The sequence below is a fragment of the Sylvia atricapilla genome, chromosome 5 (assembly GCF_009819655.1).
Source record: "Sylvia atricapilla isolate bSylAtr1 chromosome 5, bSylAtr1.pri, whole genome shotgun sequence".
Lineage (NCBI taxonomy): Eukaryota > Metazoa > Chordata > Aves > Passeriformes > Sylviidae > Sylvia > Sylvia atricapilla.
In genome coordinates this window covers 38,301,351-38,328,533 of record NC_089144.1, presented here as the reverse complement: position 1 = coordinate 38,328,533, position 27,183 = coordinate 38,301,351, and the positions used below count along the sequence as shown (strand labels likewise).

Below are 27,183 nucleotides of genomic sequence, written 5' to 3'. Positions count from 1 at the left end.
AGGTGCCAGACACAAGGTTTGCCACCTGCACAGCCAGTTCCAAACGCAGAATTGTCCTTCTGGTACCATCTCAGAGACGGGCCTCTGGAAACTAAAGCCTATTTACACAAATCCAGGCCATAACAATGAGACACATGGCACTGGCATTCCTACATCTTAAAGAGTAACAGGAAGCCTCTTTTTACGTGAAGTACCTACTAATAAGCACAATTTATAGTTTTAGGACACATCAGAGGAAGGAAATAAACAGAAAGAAGAGTTAGCAACTTCAAGGAGCTTTAAATCAGGTCTCAAAGATGAACAGTAGTTAGATAAATAAACAAAAATTTCTTGTCAGTTACAACGGATGAAATAGGATTATAACATACAAGGGCAGCTTAAGAGAAGTTCAGACAGAACCTCTTCACACCACACAACATGTCACATCTTTTACAACAAATGCTATTTAATCCAAGAGACACAATAGGAGTTAATAGGAGCAAGTTCAACGGGTTGGTGATTTTCAGGTCAAAAGGACAGGTGATTACCTCCTCCATTCTCAAGGATTAACACAAATCACAAATCCAGCAATTTCAACATCAAATCTAGAACTTGTACCTGGTCTAGGTAAAAGAAAAGAAAATACTAATCTTCAGACTCGAAGCAGAAATGTGTCATCTGCTCGGTAAGGCAGTTCATACACTTGCTACTCTGATGGACAAAACACTGATACCTCATTTTGAGTCTGCGCTCTTGTAGCTTGTATGCCCCAGCCACGTTGCTGTGTGAACTTCCACGTATAAGGGCACAACTTAATACCAGCATTTTCACTGTGTGGGGATCAAGGAGCCTTTCTGCACATCCAGGTTTCCAAAGAGAACTCTAAGCTTTTAGGAGTCCCATCAGGAAACAGATCAGACACTACTCAATTGAGACAACTCAAGTCCCTCCTCTAATTCTAGTCCAGCATCCTTTGTGAGATAGGCACCCTTCCTACTCTCAACACTCCAGTCAGTGTTTACAGCTCCATACAACCTTTTTTCTCTTTAAAATAAGAGTAGATCATGTTACCAAGCTGTAATCCCAAATCCTTCTCAGAACCAGTATTTAGGGGGACTCACTTTTTTTTTTTACTGAAGTAGCCAAAAGTATTACAGTGGACTCTGTTAAAACACATTCAGCTGTAGAATGAGAAACCAAATGAAATCAGTCTATAATAGCACTTTTTCCAACTTTATTAAAATTGGCACAAAAAACCCAGAAGTATTCTCATGAATATGGATTTTGTATTTTATTCCAGATCATTGTCAAAGGTAATGAAAAGAGTTGGAATAATGGAGGTGGCAATTCCCCATACACTATCCGTTCTGGAATTTATTACATGGAAAAAAAAAAATCTGTTCACATGGACAATAGTGCTGTTCTACAGTATTGTACTAGAACATTGCCCTGAACTAAATAAAATGTCTTACTGAATTCAAAACACAAAGCTTACAATTTCAACAAGAAACACAAGGAGCCCTTTTTTAACTTTAAAAAAAAAAAAAAAAAAAAGTTTAAAAACTCTTTTGACTGGGATGTATCACATGATCATTCTTTAATCCTCATTTAATCCTCAACTATTTGCCAATATATTGTGTCTTCCCTCAACACATCACACCACTAAGTTTTCCTTATCACTTTATCTTTTAAAAAATTAAAAAAAACAACTGTCCCCGTCCCTCTCTGTATGATCACATATTTTAAGAATTCCTCCCAACTCTAATACTTTATCCTACAAATAAATGTTTATAAAGAAATGCTGTCCATAGCTTTGGAAAGAAGCAGAAACAAAAACAACCAACCAACCATAAAAAACCCCAAACCAACTAAATAAAAAAAAAAATCAACTCCAAAACACACAAACAAAAAAACCTACATGCTACTAGTGGTCATTAAGCTTTCTAAATAATTGCTAGATCTAGTGTTCATCGGTACACAGACATATTTTCTAGGTAAAACATAACTGTTACCCAGAACCAGATAAGCTATTTGTCAAGGAATCTTTATTTCCACAGTGCTTTGCACAAAAGCACTCCAATTATTTTTAACTGCACTATCTACATAGTTATTTAAACACATGTACATGAGAGTTCATGGGTAAACTCACGTCTCTGCTGAGTAATGGTTACCAGTGTTCCCATTTTGCAACTGCTACACTGATTTTTTCAACCACATGATTACAGGAAAACAGTATCCCTTAAGATAAAGGTGCAAAACAGAACTTGTAAGTGGATTTTTAATCAATTCATTAAAACATCACTGAGGTGCTTTGAGGCATCATACTACCTAATCACTATAGCCATGGCTACATTAATGAAGCTACTACAATACATTTAGCCATAAATCCTGAAGAGTGTCCCAGAAACTTACAGACAGCAACCTTAAAAGAACCAAATTGGATTCAGCTACTCCTAAATAAAATTTTATTTTCCTGAATTTTTTTATATAACCATAACAATTCAGAGATGATTAATTATTTGGATAATTTCTCATGATTGCGTTAAAATTTGTTAAATTTTCTCCATTTATAAAGATACTATAAATATTAGAAGCTTATCAGAAAACTACACTGCACAGGAGACATTCCAGATTTATTTCATGTTCTGATAGATTTCTCTGAGACTATTTAGGGATGTCTACAAAAGAGAAGTGGCATCCCGAGTTTGCAATTCTCTGAGAATTTAAAAGATGGCAACACCACTCCCTCTAGTATGGAGAGGGAGAAGTGTTCAGTGCCTGCTGTTTCAGGGAAATACCTACAGACTGGCAGTGATAAGAAAACAGGTTAAGAAAAATGGTCTCTCTCATAAGCCATTCATGTGCTCCTTCTTTAGCTACTTGGGGAAAACAACAGAAGAGAAAAGCCAGCCTCTAAAAGATACTGATTAGACATTTGTCAAAAGTAGTACGTAAGGAGACCTCCTTATTACAGCTCTATCCAGCTTTCAGTCATTACAGGACTCAAGGAAAAAATTATTAGTAGTAAATATTTTTAGTTCTTTTCTTATTTAAACAAGAAAAAAATTTCCACACGCTGCTGCACAAATCGCTCAGCTAATCCATATAGCCCCCGAAAGAGATTGCCTGTAGCCTGCTCTTAGCCTATCACCAGAAGAAATCATGAAAAACCCTTGTCAGCTGTCCTCCTCCTAACGCATTCTGCTTTGGTGTCTGGTATTTCTATAAAAGATGCAACAGTATAACCCTCATTTCCTAATCCCCTCTTTTACTGGGGTGTATGCGGGAGAAGTAAAGCCTACTCTAGCAAAGATGCCATTTGTACCTAACGATCCTGAAAATATTTGTAAACCTAATGCTTTGTTTACTTAGTCTGGCAAATGCTTTTATTTTAACCTCGAGTATCTTTAGTAAATGTCAGCTGTAAACACAATTTGATAGTTTGCTCTCTTATCTGTATTTCTAATTAAGTTTTTTCCAAGATACAGAGTTATGTCTAAAACAAACACCCTATAGAGAATCAAAGTAAAAACAAACGATGAAGTATCTCTTTGTGAAACTGCACATTTATATAGGCATCACCAGCAGAGGGAAGGAGACCATGGTATCCATGCATAATAATTCCTCCATGCTTTTCTTCCAGATATGCAGAAATATTTCTTGTTCTTTTCAATTGTATCGCAAACTTTATTGTCTCCTCCACAGCAGGTAATACCAAGTTGCATGTACCTTTTATTCAGAAAGCCGTTCCCAGTAAAGAGTTTATCTGTGTGCTTAAACATGCAAATCTAAAACTACATGCAAATATCTTTAAAATTGTAAGCAGACTGCTGAATGGACGGGAAAAGACAACAGTATGCTAAATAAGAGCTTCAATTTCATGTGAGGAAGCATCAATTAACTGAGTTCTGTACAGCTGAGTGGCTTAAAAACTTCTGCCAAGACACTAAGCTGCTCCTTCTTTTTACTTATTACAGCCAACCCTGCCAAAAGACCATAAAAATTGATTTTATGTTTCCGGTGTCTCTATGCTAGCTGGAAGAATATAGATTATTTTTTTTTTCCCCTAGGTTTCTGACAAACACAACCTTGCCTTATCACACACCTTCACTACTCTAACCAACACTGAACATCTTTTTGGTCATCTCTTACATCTGATTTAAGTTGTGATTAAGCTAGAAGAACATTTCAGATTGTTAAATCATTGTTCTACATCTACGGTTTTAAGGGGTTTCTTGCCCATCAGTGTTACACGGGAGACTATATCCCACTTGTACTGCTATGGCATACGTGGCAACTGATTATTTTTCACATTTGCTTTAAGGAAGTATTAGAACTGCTCTGTTAGTCTGTGAGCTACCTCTTTAAATTCCAGTATCAATCCTTAAAATGGATTTAGCATCTTTCACATCAAACATTAATAAGGCTCACTTAGGCGCTCGTAATGTGAAGGAAAATTTGGCTTGTATGAAATGGCTACACTGGAACATTTCATGCTTTCGCAAGTGCAGGAGTATGATTATTTCCTACAGTATGTCATTATCTTGTGCCCTGTGGTTCTTTTGGAAATTATCTCTTCTCACTCAAGCTGCCTACACTATGTTTTTAAGCCATATAGTTTCAATTTATGAATTACATGCATGCAAATTTTGAGCAACTATACCACAAGCCAAGTAATAGACCACATTAAAGTATATTTCTCTCAGACACTACTAATAAAAACCCAAAAAGCTTGGAACAAAAAAAGATATATATTTGACTCAAGACATAAAATCAGGTCATTTGTTTCCAAGACAGACAAGAAAATACTATTCTAGACACATGTGGAATCTCCTTATGCTTTTCCTGAGCAGGTTTATTTAAGCATAGCAGGAGATGTCATTTCATACCCTCACAAAGCAAATTAGTTCGCTGCCTACTTGTCCTTGTACCCAAAAGCTTCCCCCCACACCCCCCCCCGCCCTCTTTTCCAGGGACACTCCTAAAACAACTGCCCATCTGTAACTCTAGATGTCAGCTCACCAGGGAAAGGAAACTCCCCTTGGGTCTGCAAGTACCATCCTTCCCTTTCCTAGGATGAAGTAACTCTCTCGCACAATAAAGCAATTTAAACAGCGCATAAGAGATTAACATGCAACATGGATGGCACACTGCACAGCAGCTCTGAGGATCAATATCACCGCTGCAGATTAGCAGTCCACTTGTCATCTACAACATGCATGCGTATCTAAAACTACTCTACCGACCTTTGTACAGAAAATATTGTTTCAGAGACAGTGAAATATTACTGCACTACAACATTTTCCATTGAGTTTACAAGGTAATAAAGACAGAGCTACTTCTTCACACGCAAATGGCTATTAAATAAGGAAAATAAAACTCGACATCCCCCAGACAATCAAAAGAAATTATTTATTTGGATGCCAACATCTGTCTTGAGATTCTGGCCAAGTGCTTTTTCTGTGCTCATTTAGGACTGTACTTGGAAAGCTTTTCAGCTACATCTACCTAGAGATTTCTCTCTACCGCTTCCCATCTGACAGAAATCACTCAGCTGGGTCTGATGAATAATAGCAAAAGGCAACTTGTATCAGAGACGACTGAATTACAGATTGTTGAAAGTGCCATAAAGGCTCATTCCAATGACTACATTTAATTTATTTACTATACTGATTACCAGAAGCTAGTAGTTGTCTGATATCTTTATTTCAGAGGGCTGGAAACAAAAGAAATATTAACATTCTTTGTCACTTTCTTACTACTGTACCTAGTACAGTTTGATAGGCAAAATTAACTTTTAAACAGAGCGCTGATCCCCTACCCATACTGTGTGCGCCTAGGAACCAGAACAGAACGTACCAAACCAAAGCAGAGCAAGTGGCACTCGGTATGAAGGAAACAATGTCAGAGAAGATGAAATTGCACGGAAAGAAAACACATTAGCCTGACAGCCTTTCTAAGTAATGTGGGAAAGGCTTTTGTGAATTGATACATAAAAGATTAGCTGTTGTCCTGCGGTCCACAAGCCCAGCGCCGGGGCGGGGCACAGCGCCGCGCCCCACCGCCCTCCGCCGGGGCGACCGTCGGGACAGACCACCCTGCCGAGGGCGGGGGCACGGCGGCGGCAGCGGCCAGGTGACAGCCGCAGGAACAAGTTGGCCCGGCGGCCGCCTCGGCGCCCGCTCCGGGCAGCGGCGGGGAAGGATGGAGGGATGCAGAGCGGACGGCTCCGCTCTCCCGCAGCCGGGGCGGGGGGCGACGGCGGAGCTCCGCGAGGGCGGGGAGCAAGGAGGGCGGGGGGCGCGGGCGTCCCCTTTGTCTGTGTCGCCCCTCCCGTAAACGCCCCCAGCCCCGCCGGGAGCGCCCCGGGGGCGGGCCCCCGCCCCCCGGCAGTGCGGGCAGTGCGGGCAGCGCCGGCGGGCGGCGTTACAGCCGCCCCCGGAGCGTGTGCGCTCCCCCCGCCCGCACAGCGGGCAGCCCCCCCGCCCGAGGCGACGCCGCCCGGGCGCGGCTGCGGGCGGCCCCGGGGCGCTGCCTTACCTGGCAACCGGGGCGGGCGCAGGCGGCTCCGTCCTTCAGCCTCTCCCCACGGCGGCAGCTCCCGAGGCGAGGCTGCGGTGCGCGGCGGGGCGCGGGCGGAGCGCCCCCGGCGCGGCGGGAGGGCTGCCCCGGCCCCCTGCGCTCGGCGGGCTGGCGGCGCGCCGGGCGTTAAGTTTCAGCGGCGGTGCGGCCGCCGGCGGGCAGGGCACGGCGGGCAGGGCACGGCGAGGCGGGGCGGCGGAGGCGGCACGGGGGCTGCGCGGCGCCGGGAGCGCCGCCACACTGCAGCGTCTCCAGGAATCCCTCCCGCGAGAGGCAGCCCATCACCCCCGGCCCGCCGCCCTCATTGGCTGCGGGGCGGGGAGACGCGCTCCCGCGGCCAATCGCCCGGCGCCCACCGAGGGTGGAGCCGCCGCGCCGGCCGCGCCCATCCCGCGGCCGCGGGTCCCCGTCCGCCCCGTCGGGCGGGGCCGGGCGGCGGCGGGCGGGGGAGCAGGGCGAGGATGGGGAGGATGAGGAGGGTGTCCCCGCGCCCGGCGGGCAAGGCCGGCGGTGGCGGGGCTGCCGCTGGGCGGCAAGAGGCGCTGTGCCGCAAGCCCCGCGGCCGTCGGGCGAGCCGGGTGCCCCGGGAGAGGCGCGGCGGTGGCCGTCGCCCGTAGGTCGCGGGGCGGCGACCCCCGGCAGGCGTAGTTGGTTCTCTTAGGCGAGCTGCGGTGCGCAGCCCTCCCGCTGCCGCCGCGCCGGGCAGTCGCGACCCGAGCGACGAGTCGTAATTGGCGTCTGTGGCTTAGGCGAGAGCAGACCGTATCGCGTGTTCAGGTAAGGACGTGCAGGGGTTAACCTAATTCCCTTGATCCATCCACTCTGAACTGGAGCTTTGATTAACATTGGTCTGCAAAATGTAACTGTAACAAATTCAATTAAGGGAAGCACATTTCTTCAACTTTTAATTAGATCTGCCCTATTTGTCTAATGTTTAATATAACATAAAAAGTTGCTCAGGCTCCAGAGGGAAATGGAAATAGATTTAGATGTAAGCTTAGCTTTTAAAAGCACAACAGACTAAAGTTCTTTGTTCCTCAGCATATATTATTGCTGCATTTATACCCTCAGAGAGGATAAAAAGCAATATTCCTCAAAGAGGAGGAAAACAATTTTACCTGCAAAATTGCAAGCATAACAGGGTGGTATTTATGCAAGTGTTTCCCATAACCTTTAATTGGTTACAGGGTACTGAACATACAGGTTGTAGCCCAGGTCTGATGCAGTACTGTACAGGATCCTGCTGGATTACAGTTTTTCTAAGAAAACTTGAGAAAGTAGTAATATATTTCACAATCATTTAGTTTGTTTCAGTGAGTACACGAGAGTGAAATTTATCTGAAGTACGTCTTAATATAGATAGCAGATGTTGGCAAAGGGATGAGTCCGTATGCCGTCGTCAGCAGGTAACTGAGAAAGTCACGCAGCCCCCAGGCACATCTCGTAGGTGACTTACTGTGCCTTCAGCAGAGCTGTATTCGGCTATTCCCCATCCACACTTTCATGCTGGGATTTGACTCTCAAATTCACAGCCCTTTTCCAGTTCAATCTTTCCGATCACATTTGGGTTTAGGTGTGTTAGTCAGAATAGCAGGTATTTTTGTATGGGCACATTAGATCATGAGAGGAGAGAAGGAAAGCAAATGCAAAAAAAATAATGTAAGCTTTTACTAAGCTACAGAAAGGAGGAACACCCGTAATTTAAACTGCATATGCAGAAGTGCCACCTGTGCTCAGATTACTCTGTATGGTTTAAAAGAGTTGCTATTTTCTCTGTCCCGATACAATAGATAGCAAGAATTATTTTCTCTAGGATCATTTATCTGGTCAGTTAAAAAACCCACACATTTCAGTGCTAGTAATTATGAGGACTTGATGCTGAGTTCCTAACAGCCACACAGCCAGAAGTCTGTGGGAGTCTGACATTCACAAGGCATGACACATCATAAGCTGTCTTAGTATTTGAGCAAAGACAAGAGACATCACTGAAGGCCAGTGGCCCTTCCTTAGTGTACAGACAGTAAGGAACAGAAATGCTATCTAGTAGTAGCCCTGAAGAAGATACCATAATTTTTGCACTCTAGGACTATAGTAGTCCATACATAATTGTTCGGCTAGGTTGAAAAAGCCCCCCAAAAACAAAGAAACCCCCCAAACCAGATGTCGTAACGGCAGGGAGAGTTTTTGCCTATTATTTTCTGAGCTTGGTTGTTTGCAATGAAAGAATTGCTGCAAAAGTTGCTTCCTTCAGTTTCTTTCAAGTTCAAAGGATTATTCATACGGAAAGAGGTTTTCAGTCCTGTGATTTTTATTTCACTACTGCATTTTCAAGGAAATGGGTAGTTACTATCCAGTCATTATGTTAATTATACCAAAGGAAGCTGTGAGGCTTGAGGAATGGCAAACATATCCTGAATGGACAAGAATGTTCTAGAAGAGCTCAGGAGCCATTTGATGAATGCTCGGAGTGCTAGCCGAATGCTAGCCCCTAAAATCATGAAACATAGATCACTGTATTTATTATTGTTAACTCTTCCACAGTTGTGTTTAGGGAAGAAGAAGGTATCCTATTGTGAGAAAAAAGAACAAACGTGCAAACCTAGAATAAATTATATTCTAAACTCTATTTTGTTGTTTCATTTGGAATTTTAAATTTTTTATGTGTTATAGTGTATCAGAAGAGAACTTTAAATAGTGTCAGCCATTCAGAAGTTCCATCAGGAATCCTGCTACGTACAAAGGAAGAACTAGACTCCATTATATTCTTCATATATCCTGGTTTTGTTTTAGACTTTGAGTCAAAGGTACAGGAATGTCAGAAAAAAATTTGAATAAAAAGCAAGACTAGAAATGATTCTGTGTGTGTCATTTTTATTTTACTTTTCTTGTATTGTGACTTCAAGATACAACCTCAACATTAGAAAGCAATATGAGCCATAAAAACTAGATTTTGGAAATGAAAGACTCCTGCTTGATCCATAAAGGAGGAGGAAGCCTGAGCCAAAGCCAATGAAACCAATATTCTCAGGCCTATCTTGGCAAGTTTTATGGCATATAAAGAGCAGATACTAGAATGACAGTCACTGAACTGAGGCTAATTCAGGAGCAACAGCAGTTGTTACACATAAAAAAAAGCAATCAGGGCTCTGACTTCTTTCCTTTTGTAGGTCACCTTTTGTGTGAGCAAGTATCACAACTGCCACAAATAGATGTACAAGATGGGAAGTCAGATAAATAATGAGAGCAAATCACTGGCAGGTAAATAGGTAAATACAACTGGTGGCATGTTAATTTACTTAACAGGTAGATCTGTAAACTAACTGAACTGTGACTGTCGTGATTCACTGGCTTTGTCTTGCACAAGATTACAGATCCCTGTCTTTAACAGAAAAATGTTTTTATTTTGTTCTTCATTTTCATGTAATTTACTTCTATTTGTGCTTTGGTTTGGTCTTTTCCATCCTCGGTTTTTAGAGATGTTCCTATGTGGGAAGATAAAGGAATTGGGTTTTGCTTAGGGAAATGGAACAGCTTTTCAAATTGGGCTCTGATTGCTCGAGTTTAAGAATGTGTTTCTGAAATTTATTTTAGCATATTAAATGTCTGTTCTTGATTGTTTTGGTGTTTTTTTCCAGTTGACTGGGAATCCAAGGGCTGGTCTGTATAGCTGAAAATTAAACACTTGGAATCCCTTCTTGGTGTTATGCTGTCACACTCTTGGTTTCAGTAAAGTTTGCTTAATACCTACTGAGTGGTGATGATGCACTTAGAATGTAAGACATGAAAGCAGAAGAGAGAAAGCTACATCCCCACAGTGAGAATTAACCTTCAGTAAAATTAATACTGGAGTAACTATTCAGCTATACACAACTAATTGAAGTATTATATGAGGTAATCCACCTTTGAATATGATTTTTCTTACAATATATGTGATTATCATTTGGGTAGAGAGAGTGGGGAATAAACGTTGGGGTTTTGTGGTTTTGATTACAGCTAAAAATCAAAGGGTAAAATCAAAGAATTTGTTAGTCCACTCACTGATGTTTGTCTCAGTTTGTCATCTGATTTCATTGTTTTCTTCTGTTTGATCTGTACACATCTGCTGCTGCTTCTAAGTTGTTTAGGCAGAGATGGTCTCTTTTACTCTGCATTTGTATAGCAGCTGACACTGAGAACTCCTGCTTTGTGCCCAGGGCTCCTGGACACTGTGGCAGCAGAAATGAAAATGAAAACAGAAGTACTCTGAGGGGGTGTTCAAGTGTAGCCAAACCGACTTGCATATGCTTTGCACAGATGTCAGCTGTGTAATGTGAGAACTGATCTGAGTCAGTGTCAGTCTGTTCCCCTGTAGATGGTGCCCCTTGTTCAGGGATTCTCTCTCAGGTTGTCAGACCTGCATCCCTAATCCCCCTCCCCACTTTGCAAGTCAGTTTTCACCAAAGGGCTGCTCAGGATGTAGTCCAAAAAAGTGTTTTCAGTGCAGGTAAGATGAGCTGGACTGAAGTCCCAGTTCTTTCTTCAGGCACATATACTTTATAAAATTACAAACTACTGAGCTCTTAGCTTCCAGAACACCCAGATATTATCAATCTCTTTACCTTATGGCTTCCTCCATGTAAAATTTCTAATCCACAGTTAGTATATGCATCACATGGGTGGCAGGGTAATAAAAAGAATGTGAAATAGGATTTCTAATTTAATTTTGAGGAGTGACCTTGCAAAGCAGGTGGAAGATCTGTGTAATGGCAGTCAGTGTTACCTTTGACGAGAGGGTCGAGACTTAAACAATATCTTTTCAAATAAGTATGAATGATTATTACAATGCACATAAGGGAGCACATTCCATGTCTCTAATACAAATTAAGCATAGCTCCATATGGAGAGACTCAAATGAATTGCCTTTTAAGTACAAAATACGCTTGTATTTACACCAACCTGAGAGTGGAGTGCAGGTGAATAATATATCAAACTATAATACAGAAATAGAGGTAAAGTCCTAAGGCTTCAGGCTTTCTAGATTTCATGTCTCTAATTTGAGATGTCCATGAAAACTTCACCATGTACCAGACATACAGCAAGAATGACCCAGGAAGCCAGGCCAGCCATAAGGCGTGGTAAGTTCTATCATCTAACTATGCAGAGTAGGTAAAGAACTTCCAGGTGAATTAAAGATGGGATAGAGTTCCTAAAGACCTAGTTAATGTATTCTAAGTTTCAGAAAATACTTCTGAATATAAGTAGCATGATAAATAATTCTCAAGGAAGTCTGTTTTCATTTAGCTCACATTGTCATTTCATTCAAACTAAAATTACCCTAGTATTTGTATTTAAAATACCAAATCAAGAAAGGGTCACTATTCTTTTTTTACAGTAATTATTCTTTCATAATAATTCCTGTTTGTTTAAAAAATGCATTTACTTCTCTTAAAAAGTCTGCTGTCTAGATTTTTATTGAGCTTAAAAGCTTGCAAACCACATAGATAAATGAACTGAAAATTATGTCATTAATATAATTAGTAGAAAAGATTTTTGAATTTTGCTTTCTTCATAGCAATGTTGTAGCCAGTATACAATATGGTAAATTATCATTTACTCTGGCAATTCTGTCTGTCAGCAACACAGTTTTGTTTACAAACGAAAAGAATTGTTTTGTTTGCCTTACTGCTTTTTCTATAGCATATGCCATAGCCTTCAAATTGTGTGAGTATAAATTAGAAGGAAATAGAGCTCTCCAACTGTGTTGTTAAGATGATAAGGTCAGTAGTAATGTCTCTTCTGCAAACCTTGATAGATATTCATCCAGGTCAAAGCTGCATTTTTATTCATTGCAGTAAGTTAGTGAAAAGAAGGCCTTTCTTGCTTTTTAAAAAAATTAGGCAAAGAAAAATAAATCCTACTCAGCGAACCTAATTCTACTCACAGTTGGGTATAAATCTGTAGTAAGACCTGCCATCTTAAAAGCAGAGTTTTCACGACTGTTATCTTCGATAAATCAAACTGCCTCAGAGTCCTAAAGAAGTTAATGTACCAATGCATAATTTTTAATTCAAGTGCTGAATTTAAATACAAAGTTTTAAGGTAGCAGAGACTCCAGTTGCACTCTGGGGACGTAGTTTCTACTTCATTCAATAGTTCCTACTTAGTCTGGGGCAAGGTCATCTTCCGTAGCTGCTCATAAATCTGCACTGAGAATCCCCTATCACCTTCCTAGGCTTTTTGCTTTTGGTCTGTTTGCTTGCCAGTCGTTTCACCTTCCTTCTCAGTCCTTTCTGTTCATCTAAGAATATATTTTGGACATTGCCAGTCCTCTGTGAAATGGTCTGAACAATTACAGTCATCCTCTTCAGCCTGTTGTTGGATGCCTTTCTGAAAGAACCGGGATTTGTTTTTTTCTGTTAGGAATGGAGGTGAAGTCTGCAGTCAGAATTCTGACAGATGATGAGGTGCGGTAATAAAGTGCTTCCTGCCGAGGAATGGAAAGGTTATTAAGTCATTGGTTTGGTTTTTCATTCTGTTTGTGTGTGAACAGAAGTAGCTACTAATGTTGCTTCTGGGATAAAAACAAAATTTTAAAAAAACAGGAAAAGAAAAGAATAAAGACGAAAAAGCAATTTAGGATGGGGATAATAAAGGTTCTCATCACTAGAAGCTCGTCTTTGCCCACACTGAGATTGGACTAAGAGTTTGCTAACTTAAGCTCAGTAATTTGATCCTAGGGAGAAGTTCAGCCCAAAGGAGTGTTTGGTACTAATTAGTTTAAGGATTTTGGTTAATATCTTCTTGTCCTTTAGTGTAGATTTTCAAAGAAATGGTGATTTCATATGGTCTTTGATGTTGGAACTCTAAATTAAAATGTTCTTTCTGAAGATGAGAGCCTAGATTAAGTTATTCTGGGACTTAGAGTGGACTCCTTCCTTCTGTCCTTTCTTATTTCTGCTGGAATCTGTGGCCTACACTTTCTCACCATCATCATAGAAAGGCATTATCATCATTATTCCCTCATACATACAAAGGTATCTGCAGAATAAAAGGGATTTTTAGAGCATCAGTCATTCTAAGTTGAAAAAATACCTGTTCAATGCTAAGGGGTTTTTTATTAGCTTCCTCTTCAGTTTGGCTTTTCCTCTAAAAATTGTTAAGCTTTATCTCTGACCTGTTTTCTTTTTTTAAGGAAACCAGTCATGCCATTTCCATCATAAAGGGGTTCATAAAAATGTTTACATTTGACTTTTTCCAGAACATTTATATTAGTTTTCTTTCCCTTCTACTCTTATTTAAATAGAACTTGTTTGATTTTCTTTCCTGCAGTCATTTCTAAAAAATCCTTGATGGTTTTCTTTTGAGGAAAAAAAGGTTATTTGTCAAAGTTATTTACAGTTTAATTGCCAGTTTAATTACAATCTAATGTCTCATTTACTGTGACACACTGTACCCTGCAGGCTGACCTGTGATGGATGGTAGGAGTCACAGTGGTGACAGATTCACCTGTGTCTGAAGCTGGGTGTGCTCACACTGATGTCAGCGGACCTGCCCTGAAAAAACACACCAGCCCTCTAGTGATGATCAGAACATGAAAAATTCTCTGACCAAGCCCATTTGGAGTATTTCAGTATTATGAAGTTTTTACACTCCCAGTTTTTGCCACTGATGCAAACTCTGACTTTCTTTACAGCCTATGTATTGGTGAACACATTCAGTGGCTGTGCTAGAAAAAACATCTCAGAGCATGAATACGGAGACTAGCTGATACTTTTGTCATGTTTTGTCTCACTTCACTACAGATGCTATCATATATCTGATGTCAGCTTACAGTCCTCCACAAGGATCTCAGAAATATATGTACCTTTCTGGAAGAACCTCTAGAAAGGAGGTTGTAGTGCCATGTTACAAAGAACTGTATTTGTGGTATACAGAGGATCCATTCGAGGTTCTGTTCCTATTTCTGGTGCTGATTAGAGAGTTATGTGAGAAAAAAAGATTGGATGCCCCTGCATGATAAATTTCATAGCCATGAAGTTCTGCTGCTAAAAAGATAACTGAGGTTATGAGAGACATTTAGGGGTCATCTGTTATAACCAGACGCTCAAAGCAGATCCTGATAGAACAGGTTCCTCAGGGCTTTGTTCAATCTGGTTGTAAGCACCATGAAGGATGAAGGGTTTCAAGTTATGTAGGTGTCCCTCCAGACCTCCTCACAACTACTGAATAAAGGGATAGATTTCTTGCCTTGATCTCCTGGGTCTTCTCTTGCTGACACTGACAAGGATGTAGTTGGCCACTTGTGCTGCAGCAACATACTGCTGATTCATGTTCATGGTTCAGAAGAACAGCTATACACTGACAACTTAAAAGGCTGTGTATGTCCATCCTTGATCAGAATTAGCCAAAATGGGTCAGCTTCCCAGGTTTCCTTCATGAATTTGGTGTCAGGGAGTCCACGAACCAGCATATGAGGGGCCACACCCATTCCTTCTGTTAGAGGGCTGTCTCCTAGGATGGTGGTCAACTGGTCATATGAACACTATTTATCACTCAAAAAAACTGGGGAAGCTGTGTAATACCTGGAGGAGTATAGTGATTCTTCTGAAACCATTTCATTATGGATGACATACATGAGGTCTGTGAGCAATTTTATGATCTTGACAGTAGATTCTCCTATCTCAAACTAATGATCAGCAGTGACTAAGCTTGAAAGGATAATGACATCCTTCTAATATCTGGAGCTTCAGAGGAGTATACCAAACACTTGGCAAATGCAATTATTTTTGTCCTGAAATTCACTGTCATCCTGAAAATCTGCTTTAAGCTGTTCCAGGTCTGGAGATGGACGGTTTTCCGCTATCTGAAATTAATTTAATTTCTCCAAAGTTTCCAGATGGCAAAGAACAGATTGCACTCATGCAGCTATGGCCCTGTCTGTCCTTTTAGGGGGCTAGGATTTGCTTAAGAGATTTTGTCCAGGTTCTTCAGGTAGAAGAGTGGAAGTTAATGACCACTCACCTGCAGGATGTCTGCAGAGCAGATTTAGATTGTTGTAATGCTCTATGGGCTTTGGGAAGCAGAGAGCTACTCCTGTATTACTCCTATATACTCCTGTATAACTCCTACACAGTTACAGCATGTGTTTGAAACAGAAATTGAGGGTAAATAAAGGTAAAATAATGGTCTATAATGATCTATAACCAGTACAATTTTGTAGTGAGGGGAAACCAATTTGGGACACAATCTACAGACTGCAGCAATGTGGATACAGCTCAAATGTGCACCAAACACAGACTTAGTCTATGAATCACCTTTGCAAAGTATAGAAGGTATACCTAACACTTCATGTAGCTCAAGATTTCTACTTAGGCTTTTCATGTTCATTCATATAATTTAGACTTGGAGTACGTGTCTCAGGACCTTTCCCTTGCTTACTTTTTTCCCCCCTTCTCATTATACATTGGAGACTTCCTTTCCAAACAGTCATACACAGATTGATACCAAGATGAGAAAATGGTACTTACATTTTCTACAGTTAAGTGTTATGAGCTCTGTGATAACTTATATATTTACCTCTATTACAGCAGTAGGAAAGCCTATATACTAGTAATGAAACTAGTATAAAGTAGTGAAGCTAGTATAAAGTAGGAAAGCTAGTATAGCAGTATTAGAAATTAAATTAATTAATACAGAAATAAAATAAATCTGTCTTTTCTAAATTAAACCAGAAATAGTATATAAAGTAAAATATAAACTATAAATAAATTAGCAATAATTATTGCTAATACAATACAATACTATACAATTATACCTGTAATAGTATAGTATTAAAGATATATACTATAGGAGTAAAGGATATAGTAAATTTTACAGTGAGGCTACTATAGTAGTAGTAAAGCTAGGATAGCAATTAAGATGCTCTTCTCTTGGCATGGAGAGTGAGTTTAAAGTTTGTTTTGGAATTGGGGTTTGTACTGTCTGGAAAAAGATGAAAAAGGCTCTTTCTGATATTATTCTTTTTAACTTCAAGGGGTTGCTGGAATCCCCTGAAGCAACCTTAAAATATGCAAAAGTCACTTCACATTCACAGTAAGAACTACATTTTTAATACAGTCTCAATAACAATTCCTCCTATAGTACTTTTGGTGCAGAAAATTATGTATGTTTATTCTTCTAATTAAAAAATATATCTAATGCATTTTTTTATGATAGAAAGTATAGCAGAGTAATCTTTGCCTTCAGGTCATAACACTTGAGCCAGAACTGGAGAGTTGACTGAACTAAAATTCTCCTAATAAGCCACAGAAAAGTGACTATACAATGATAATCTCTGCAGCTCTTGCTGGAACCATCAGCACTATCTATCACAATATCCTCTGCCTCAGGATGTAGTTTCTAAGGTGATTTTCTCATCACTATTTTTTTTTTTAGTTTTGTTTTTGGTTTCTTATCTTTTCTTCTTTATCCTTGCCACGTATTTTTGCTTCCACACAGGAACTGTAATTAAACCTTTTCTTTGCTTTATGCCTTCAGCCTCTAATGCATTGTATAATGTTAATAGTCCTAAAGTAGGAGTAAGGACCCACTAATGTAAACTTTTGGGAAGGTTTCCAAAAGTACATTTTGATTTGAATCATGTAATAAATTGACATACAGTTAAGCTTATAATGATGTTCTAAGATATCTCCATAGATATAACAAAAATATGGGACTTTTGTGAGTTAGAATTGCTAAAATAGAGCTCTTGGTGAAAGAACACAGGTAATTTGAAGTCTGATGCCAATGATCAAAACTGAACACAGCCATTTTCTATTGGTATATAAATGTAGGTTTAAATGAAGGTCATGCTGATATTTTCTGGCCTTTATTCTTCCTAATGTGAGACAGATGTTTGGCTATGCGAGTACAGGGGTTCTGTTTGCCTTATTTATGTTTTTTTTTCCTTTCCTGTTTGTATTTAGCTGTATCATTTTACTCCAAGTTCTCAGAAGTTCTTCCCCTATTTTTCCTTCTCTAACCCTGTGTGTAATATTTAAATTGCATTTGAACTAGACTTTCTGTATCTGACTTGCTGTATACCAATTGCATTATTTAGCCTAAATTTGCCATTACGAAACTCCTCAAAAATCCATTGCTCACAAGATGACTGACAGTTTTGGGACACGTTCTTACTGTTTTCCATTTGGACATTTTACTGGTCTCAAGGCAGATTTGATAGAATCCACATTTCTGCAATTAGAACTAATTTAGGAGTGTAAAGCTGGTTTGATCTTTGACTATTCTATCTTTTCAAATTCAAACCTTTTAGTTAAATGCCCTAATTTTCTTCTGATTATATACTCACTTGATGACATTGACCCCAAGAATACTGGCACTTCACTTGAACATCCCATTCTAGCAGCCTAATTTAATGTCAGCCTGGCTACTGAGAAGCTGCTGAATATATTGAGCATATGGCTACTCAGAAGCTGCTGAATCTCAGGTTTCTCTCTGCAAATTGCCTCTATACTTTTGGTATCCCTTGACAGATACCCATTAACGCATTATTCAGCTTTAATCCAATGCTTATAGTAAAAATATTATAAAATTTTAAGGTCTTTATTATTATAATTTACTTTAAATAAAACTTAATTTTAAAAAATCAAAGAAGCTCAGATGGGCACAAAACCACTGCTTGTAGCAGCAAAAAGCTATATATTTCTAAAAGTGGTTTCATTTGTGTTCTCATTGCAAGGATTCAGGTTGGCTCTTACCTTGGCAGAGCCAGTCTGCTATTAAAACTAAGGCAAAATTGAAACCTTCGTCCCAAAACCAGAGATGTGTGCTCAGGGAAAGGTCATCTTGCAGTAGAAAACAAAGACACAGTTTTACACAGAGTCAAAGTTACCTAAGAACAGAGATCCAAGGTGCTTTTATTGATGCTCATTCTCTACCTAGTTGAAGAAAGATAGCCAGTCTCTAAATGACAGATTCCCAGTGGAACTGTGCTGGAAATACAATATGGTAGGGATGTGGAGAAGGACTATGAAGGCTCTGTAAATTCAGATTACCATATTATAGCTATATCTGTGCTAGGATGCCCTGACTAACACAGTTTTTATTGAGGGTCTGTTTGTAGCATGTAGGTAGGGCTCCAGGTCATAAACTGTTCTCCTGCTTCTGGGCCTGAGAAAGTGAGCCTAAACCCATCCATTACCCAGGGTCTTGACTAAGAGATCACATTCACATCAGGGCTGTGACCTCTTCAGACTCTGTCTGCTGTGGCAGATGTAACAGGAATACTAATAAGGAAAGATTTTTAGAAGTTTAAAAACTGATTTGTGTGAAACCTGTCCTAGCACCTCTCAGTAGTTCCCACATGGACTAGAACCAAATAGCATCCTGCTTATAAAACAGACTCTCAGATGTTTCCTGTTATTAAAATGATGTTATAGCACTAGATGATGCACCAGTGATGTTATAGCACTAGAACACGTTTAACATAATTGTTTTGCATTGGCATCCATAATTTCTGATGTCTATTCTGCATATCCTTGTTTCTGATTCCACAACAATTTCAGTTTTCTGCCATTTTTGTTTTTTCAATTATTCATTCAAGCTTGTAGTTTGAAATTCCATCTGCTTATTTTAAGAAAAGATCTTTCTCTTTCCAACCGGGAAAAGAAACAGCAGAATCAACATAACATAGCTGGGATTCAGGTAATTGTATATATTTTTACAGAGTGCAGATACGTTGTTTTTCACAGTCAAAATTTGTAAACCAGTTTAATAATGACTGCCCCCCAAAACCCGCGTGCTATCATTGCAGGAAACAAGTTGTTTTGTAAACAGATTATGTGGAATGATGCCACATGACATGAGTCATGCAGTCTAAACTTGATTCCAAATTAATGTACCACATTTCATTAATTGGTAATATTTCAAATGCACATTTTTGCAGAACCAGGAGACACTGGTATTGTAATTTGCCCATAGTAAAACAACAAATAGAAACAAAAATTCTGAAATTCTGCTTCAGACAACTCATTTTCTCTTGGCATTGAGAACTCTTCCCAGCTGTACTTTCAGCCTCGGGATTTTGTGCACATTTCAGATTTATTTTTTCTCTTGTTTTACATTTGCAGCTAGCTTAAAAACATTATGCAGTAAAGCTTGAAAAAAACATCACCCAAGTGTCAAATAACACAGAGAAAGTGCAATCTCCAAATTCATGTATTTTTCTAAATTTAATTTTCAAGCCAGTCTTTTAGGATTCTGATTTTTTTTAAGTAGATGCAGTACTAATGGATTCCTAAATGCTCGTCAGTATAGTCACAATACCAATACATAAGAATTTATGTTAGTTGAACTTATAACAGATCATTATCAGAAAGGAAAGATGAACAAATAATTGTTTGGCATGAATGGGCCATGGATTTTGGCATATGCTGATGTGGCAGTATTAGTTTATTACAAAGATTAACTTTCAACTCAGTTGAATGTCAGAAGGCAAACTTTTATGTTTTTCTCAAGAAAAAAGTCTGTAATATTTTCTTCTACACCTTTACTTTTATATCTCAGTAAATATGACTGCTTTCTGGTGGTTTAGAGCTCCAGTGCTTTTCCTGGTTTGAGGTTTAGTAACCTGTTCTTATGTTCTACCTGTTTGGATTCTCATCACATTCATTTGGTCTAGAGTTCATGATCTTCTAAGGAGTCTGCACAGAATCTGTAAAATACAGTTGACAGAACTATAGGTGTTTTCATATCCTTGGGTTTGCATACATCTGTAATGGTTCTTAACCATTTGCCTAATGTTTGCAATTTCCATCATTTCACTTTTCCAAAAGTTATCTAGGAATTGAGCTGGAAAACAGGCAAGATTAGACATTTAGACTGTTTTGTATCTGAATAATGTGGGAGAGATGAAAAAAGCTCTCACTATCTTCCAAGTATTGTCCTTCTTCAATGTAAACAAATGATATTATCTCATTAACAAATTTAACCTCTTTCAGTTTGAGACTACTAGAATGCAAAAATCTTCCCTTGATATAGGTGATTTGCTCAAATGATTAAATCAGTCCTTCTGAGGGAAACAACTGCATCGGCACATGTTTGCTAAAAGGATTGAAGCAAGAAGGTATGAATGATTTTGAAGCTTCTGGACAAAAAAATCTCAGTGCAATTAAAAGGAAGTAGTAGAAAACAAAAAAGGCCTTTATAGAAATATACGTCAGAAAGTGTAAGAATAAGAAGATAAGGAAAAAGCTAGAAGAGAAAAGTTTTCTGGCTACAATAGACATCAAGGGCCTTGAGCCTAAACTGGGCTCTGATGGATTTCTGGCTGTGAATGCAGTTTTCCAGATTGAACCTGACTTGGATAACTCAGTGAATTAATATACAGCTCCATCTCTGATCAGGTGATCACTGGTGAGGAGAAAGTCTATAGGCCGTGTAAGCTGGACAGATATTCCACCAGGAATGCTCTAGAGATATTATTAAAAGGGAAGTTTTTGTTTCCTTTCCAAATAGGACTTTTCCTTTCCAAATAGGATTTTGGGTTATCTACCTTCATCTCTGATCCCATGCCATTCTCCTCGTTTACCCTTCTCATTTTCCTACTTTGAAATAATTTTAGGTCCCCAAAATATCTGTGATTCATTGATGTTGGCAGAAAAAATACTGATCTGTTTTAATCAAATTCTATAGGAATGTATTTGTTTCAGTGAAACTACAGCTGAAAGCAATTATGGGCTCCAATTCCGAATCCCTGTAACAAAATTAAAATTAAAAAAATCCCAGGAGCTGTTCTAGCTACTAGGTTTTAAGGTAGTGGCACTCTCTTGAGAATTGAGGCTTCAAGTTCAAGTCCCTGTTCCATCCAATTTGGAACTGGAATTGGAACAGAAAATTGGATCTGGGTTATCTGCATTTCAGGCAAATATCCTCCTCAGCAAGCCAACAGGTCACCATACCCTATCCAACAAATGTTTTTCATTTAAAGAAGTTTTGAATAGGAGAGGTTTATCTTCTGCCATGCTGTACAGAAGAGACACTGGTACCTGGCCCCCCGTGCTCCCCTTCCAGTCCTGAGCCATGTGGCAGTTCCAGGAGCAGCCTCGGTTTCAATAGACCCATTCCTTTCTAGTAAGTGAATATCAAAACCCTTGCTAAACAGAATTTTTACACTCCAGCTGGCACTCCTGTGAAGTTCTGGGCTGCCACTCTCTCTGGCACTGCAGAGATGTTCTGTTTTGTCCAGAGATAAAGGCAGGAAACATGGAGAGCTATCTGGAGTTCCCCATTCCTCCTTGATGCTTAGCCTTATAACAGCCCAACCCTCCATTCCCTGGTCCAAGGCTAGAAAGTAAGAGGAGCTATTTGTGCCCAGATAATAGTAGCAGGAGAACTTGCCTGAAGCAGTTTTGCTTTTCTTAAGGGAGAAGGCTGGTAAATGGAAATTTAAAAGTTCGACATCTATTTGAAGTATTGAACTCTTGTGTTTACTTCATTCTCTCCCTGGATTTACAAGTATGAGCCATTTTAATCCAAACTAGAAGAAAAAGCATGGCAAACTGGCACATGCAGTAAGCAGTTTATTCCTAACACATATAGGCATGTTATGAAGACCTTTTTAAGTTTCCTTTTTCTTCCAAAAGACATGTTAAGCTCAGTTTTTAAGGACTTTACAGTATATCAAACCAACTCAGCACAGCAGGAATTCACATCTTTTTTCCCCATATTATCATAAAGTCTACTTTCAAGTGTCTTTGTACACCATTGCATTTTGGGAATTCTGGAGATTATAAATAAAAGCATCTTTTCTTGAAAGAACCTCTGGGCAAGTTCTTTCAACAGAAGCTTCTGTTCACAACATTAGAGAATGCAGTGTAAAGTTCACTGTTACAGGAAAAATATTCCTCCCATTTATGTAAAGATTATTTTAGACACATTAGTTTAAGACATACCGTTAAAAGGTTGAGTGTTTAGAAAACACAGCAAACCCCTTTGTTTTCTCAATCTGTATGTTTGCTTTGCCACTTTCAGGCTATACCTTCATATTTTTGTTCCTTGTTTACTGATTGTACCTATTTTCTAAATACACACAGATCAACCTGGAAACACCATTTGTGCATGACCTTATCTCAAAGTGCCAGATGGATATAGACAGGCAGCAAGAGAGCTATGTAAAAAGTAAAGATTTTCATTTGCACTTCCTGACAAGTCTTTCTGAGAGATGGGAAGGGACTTGCTTAGTCCTTCAGTGAGAGCTGGATTCTCAAGCAAGTCCAATGGGAAATTCCTATTAGGTCTGCCAGCTTTGTCTGTTGCTTGAAATGACAGATTTGTATTCCAGTAAGACCATTAGGATTTCAAAGAAAATACTGGTGATTCAAGAAATTTAGCTAAAAGGTTTTGTCTGACCCAGAAGTGTTTGTGGAGGGTTGGTTTTGTAGGACTCAGAGATTTCCAGAAAAAGGTTCACCCAAATATAAGTTAATGATACTCAAAACGTCAGCTAAATGATCATACAAGCCACTTTTCTTAAACTTTTTTAATGTATGACAGATGTCTACCACATTCCCACAGTGAAATGAAGACCAGCACATAGAATAGGAATTGATCATAATTGCTGCTGAAATGGAAAGATAATGACCAATGACCTTCTTCATTGATGAGAGCAATAACGTTTACTGTGGATAAAATACATACTTTCAGGAATGTGGCTCACAAACAGAAAATCAATAAGGAGAAAGTTCAGATTCTGTTGCCTGTGTATTAAATGTTTGCTGGCCGAAATGAGAGCTTAATAGGCAGATCTATGAGCTGTTCAGTTTTACCGCTTTGCACTTTGAAATTGGTGAAAAAGTTGGAATTGAGACTTACTTTCACACCCACTGTAGTTTCATAAACAAAGAGAAAATTAGTTTTATGAAAAATATGGGAAATAGTGATTTATCAAAAGAATGTTTCTTTCTCTGAAGAAATGTTGACTCCCAATTATTTTCAGAGATTATTTCAGCAGATAATTCAACACACTTTAGAGAGTAAAAAAAAAAAAGTGTAACTCTTTGTATACAGATGTTTCCAAAGAACCCTTTATTAATTATTTTGACCCACGGGATCAAAATGTAAGATAGGTTTTAAATCAGCCATGTCTTAATTCAATGAATATTTGTTTATACTTGTGCCCTATAAAAGCATGTGTGTGTTCTAGCTCTTGCCAAATGCCATTATATTAAATTAAAAATACATACACTGTTATTTTTTCAGAATCTGTGGCTTCACAGAGTATTATGACAGGAACCCAAAGAACCCATTGAGTTCTGTTTTAATTTTATAATATTCTTGTTAATAATGTCTATTAAAACATCCATTAAAAAACCATCATGATAATTTAACTGGGAATATATAATAGATGCTGTTTAGAGCTCCCATTAAATTAATGCTAAGACTTAGTGTCTTCAATAGATGTTGTTATTAATGATATCTTAAATAGATGCTATTATTAAAAAGAGTAATGCAACATTAATTAAAAGCAAGCTAGGACTTCACTGTCAAAAGAAAAACCCCTTACGTAATAGACACCAAAATATTAACAGTAGCAAAACATTTTCTTGTTTGGTTCACTGTCTTCTACATTCTACCATTATTTTCCCTTTAGTGTAATGACCTCATCTGCACATTGTAATCACATGAGATGTCAAATGGATATAAAATATTTGCTTCCACAATGATGCAATGCTTCTTAGTTTCCTTCTCTTTCTTCCCATTTTTAGATTAGTAAATGCAAATTTTAAATGAACCAGAAAAGTTTAGATCTCCAAGTATTATTTGTTGGTAATTTATATATATATAGTCTGTATTACATTATGGATGTATATTGTTTTTATATATGTGTATATATTTCTGTGTAATGGATGGCATAAATTTATTGTTTTGAAGACCTTTTCTTTTTTTTTTTAATTCAGTCTAATTCATAAAGCTCCTAAGGCTGTAAAGCTACTGAAAGTCAAGAAGTGGCCATGTTTGACTGGTGTGAGACAAAAACATACAAGCAGGTCTCATCACACATGCCATGATGGAGCTGCAGCACGTACAAAACAATATGACAGCCAAAAGCCATGGTTTGTTGCAAATACCACATTATAATAAACCTTACAGGTTATATCCATGCTACTATGGGTACACTCATCACCAGAGTGTGAATAATAAAACTTTGTTTTTAAGCTTGAAAGTCATTGCTTTTCTCTGTCATCAAAGACTGGAAAAACACTGAGCAGAAACGAATACATGAGAAAGAAAATATCATGAAGATAATGCTCATAGTCACATCTCCGATAGGGAACAAGATTCACATCACTTTGTAGACTCATATTTCCTGACATTTGTCCTAGCAGATTATGATCAAAGAAATAAAGCAGTGGCTGGGAAACACCACAGGAAGGATTAAATTAAATGATTATGTAAACTTCCAAAGGAAGACTCTTTCCACTTGCATCCTGGATGCTAGAAATCTTATAGAGTTTATTTAGAAACTGATCCTTTTTCTACGTAGAAGGGTCTTGTTTAGGGATCCCCTGACAACTTTAGCTTGTTTTATTGGGCATGCATTGCCCTGCAGTTATAGTCTCCTTGAACAGAACTGGCTGTCAAACCAGCAGCTGCTGCCTGTAGCCTGTTCACCAGTGCCAGTCAGCAGGAGACCATGACTGAGCTGCAAAGATGGATATCACATACAAAATCCACTAAAATCATATTAGCTTGGTACATGATTAAAAATCTCATCTATAGTGCTGGTGGGAACCTCTGTACCAAAGGCTTGTATTTCTAATGAAGGATTATTTCAAGAAAGTAAGAGAGCTTTGCGTTTAAAAGTGAAAAAATAAAAATTACTACCCTCTTTTAACCCCAGTTGCTTAATATATTTCAGGCAGGGAATTCAATCAGCAAAAGCTAAGTGAATTGAACGCTGAAAAGATTTTTAAAACAGATTGGACAGGTTTATAGCCTATGTAAAACAAAAATAATCAAATCATATTCATGTGCTAAACTGATTACCTTCAGCTCCAGCACTGCACAGCAGGCCTGGTCATGAGGGAATGGGAGGAGAACTGCAAACAGTTAGGCTGACACTGACAGGGATTTTTGTCTGATAGAAAAACAGGGAAGAATCAGGGTTGACGCTCACGGTAATAGACCTTTCCTTCAAGAAAAGGATTATCTGATGTTTGATAAAGACACTTTTTTAAATTTCAATTTTCATTTTGCTTTTAGAATTAGTTACAACCCAGTTGCAAAAACTGTGTGTGGAATAATACATAGGGTACTATTTGTCAGCCATTAACCACAAATCTTTCTAAGAACTCTTTGTTTTTAACTTATGGGCTCTCCCTTCTCCTGACTCTCAGCAAAGAAGATACCTTTTTAACTTGTCCCTATCTTTTACAACCCCAGTTATCCAAATCCTTGTGTCTTGTGGGATCACAAGACAAAAGGGAGCACAAAGACACAGAAAGCACAAATGGAATACTAAATGCTAATTGTGTTGGTTTCAGACTTTGCATCTATTTTGAACAGCTACACAAATGAAAGTAATGGAGAATCAGATTTGGTAACCTTTTATGTGCAGTTTATAGAGACCTTTTTTCAGCAGGGAAAAAAATTAACTCATACTATTGCTGACTAATTCATTATTTACCTGTGCTGCCTGACTTATAAAGAGAAGAGTAGGTAGATGCTGCTGTACTGAGAACTGGTGAGTAAAGTTGAATATCACTGCAGCCTTAAAAGAAATTTTTAATTCATCTCACCAAGATTTTGTGAGATGACTGGCTGAGGAGCTCATTTTATATTTAATTAAGACTAAGTGTTTCCTTACCCCTTGTTTACCACATGTATTCATGACTTTAGAAACAAAGCAATAGGTGCTGAAAGTACATGAACTAAGGTTAATTGAAATTTTGTAGATTTGTGATATTCTCATAAAAATTTGCAAACACAAAGTATGAAGTTTTTGTCAATAATCTAAATCATTATTTTGAACCGTGTAAAACTAACAGCATGTCTTTATCAAATAAAGGAATTCTAGGCATGTCACAATTAATAAAACAATTAATTGATTTTATTTAAATTTTTTGTCTCTCACAAAGGGAGGAAAAATTCCCATTTGGTGTTGAAAAGCTGAAATAGTTATAAAGCTCTAAAATCAGTCATTTTCAGCTTTGAAGTTAGTACAGATAGTAAAAAAAAGCAACACCTTATGCATTCTCTTTCTGACAACAAAATGCCTCATCTGTGGTACATTATTAGAACTAAAAAGCTCCAGCAAATGGCCTAGAGAACAGAGGAGTTCCTCAATCTGATTGCTGAGTCATTCCTTTACTTCATGGTTCCCCTCAGCATTAAAGCACACAGCTGATCAACCTGCAAGACAGGGATTTGCAATGCCAAATCTTTTAGGACAAAGTTGATTGTTTATTAAAGATTCCTTAATTTTGGTGGTCAAGCTGTCTGTGAATCAAGAGGTGGAGCTTTGAGAGTTGGCACTGGGGCACAGCACAGTTGTTATAGAAAAGCTGACCATGGGAAATAACCTTGGTTGTTTGGTAAAGATATGATTCATCTTGTACTCACAGATGAAAAAAAACCTTGTTGAAA

The 27,183-nt window shown here is 38.7% G+C and overlaps 1 protein-coding gene across 1 annotated transcript in view; it reads right to left on the bottom strand.

The window, feature by feature from the left end:
• Positions 1–6,701, bottom strand: part of SYT1 (synaptotagmin 1) — a 339,396-nt gene extending 332,695 nt beyond the window's left edge. Inside the window, exon 1 of the mRNA XM_066319213.1 lies at positions 6,520–6,701. The gene's annotated coding sequence lies outside the window, so the exon portion shown is untranslated. The remainder of the gene's footprint in view (positions 1–6,519) is intronic.
• Positions 6,702–27,183: the final 20,482 nt, after the last annotated feature.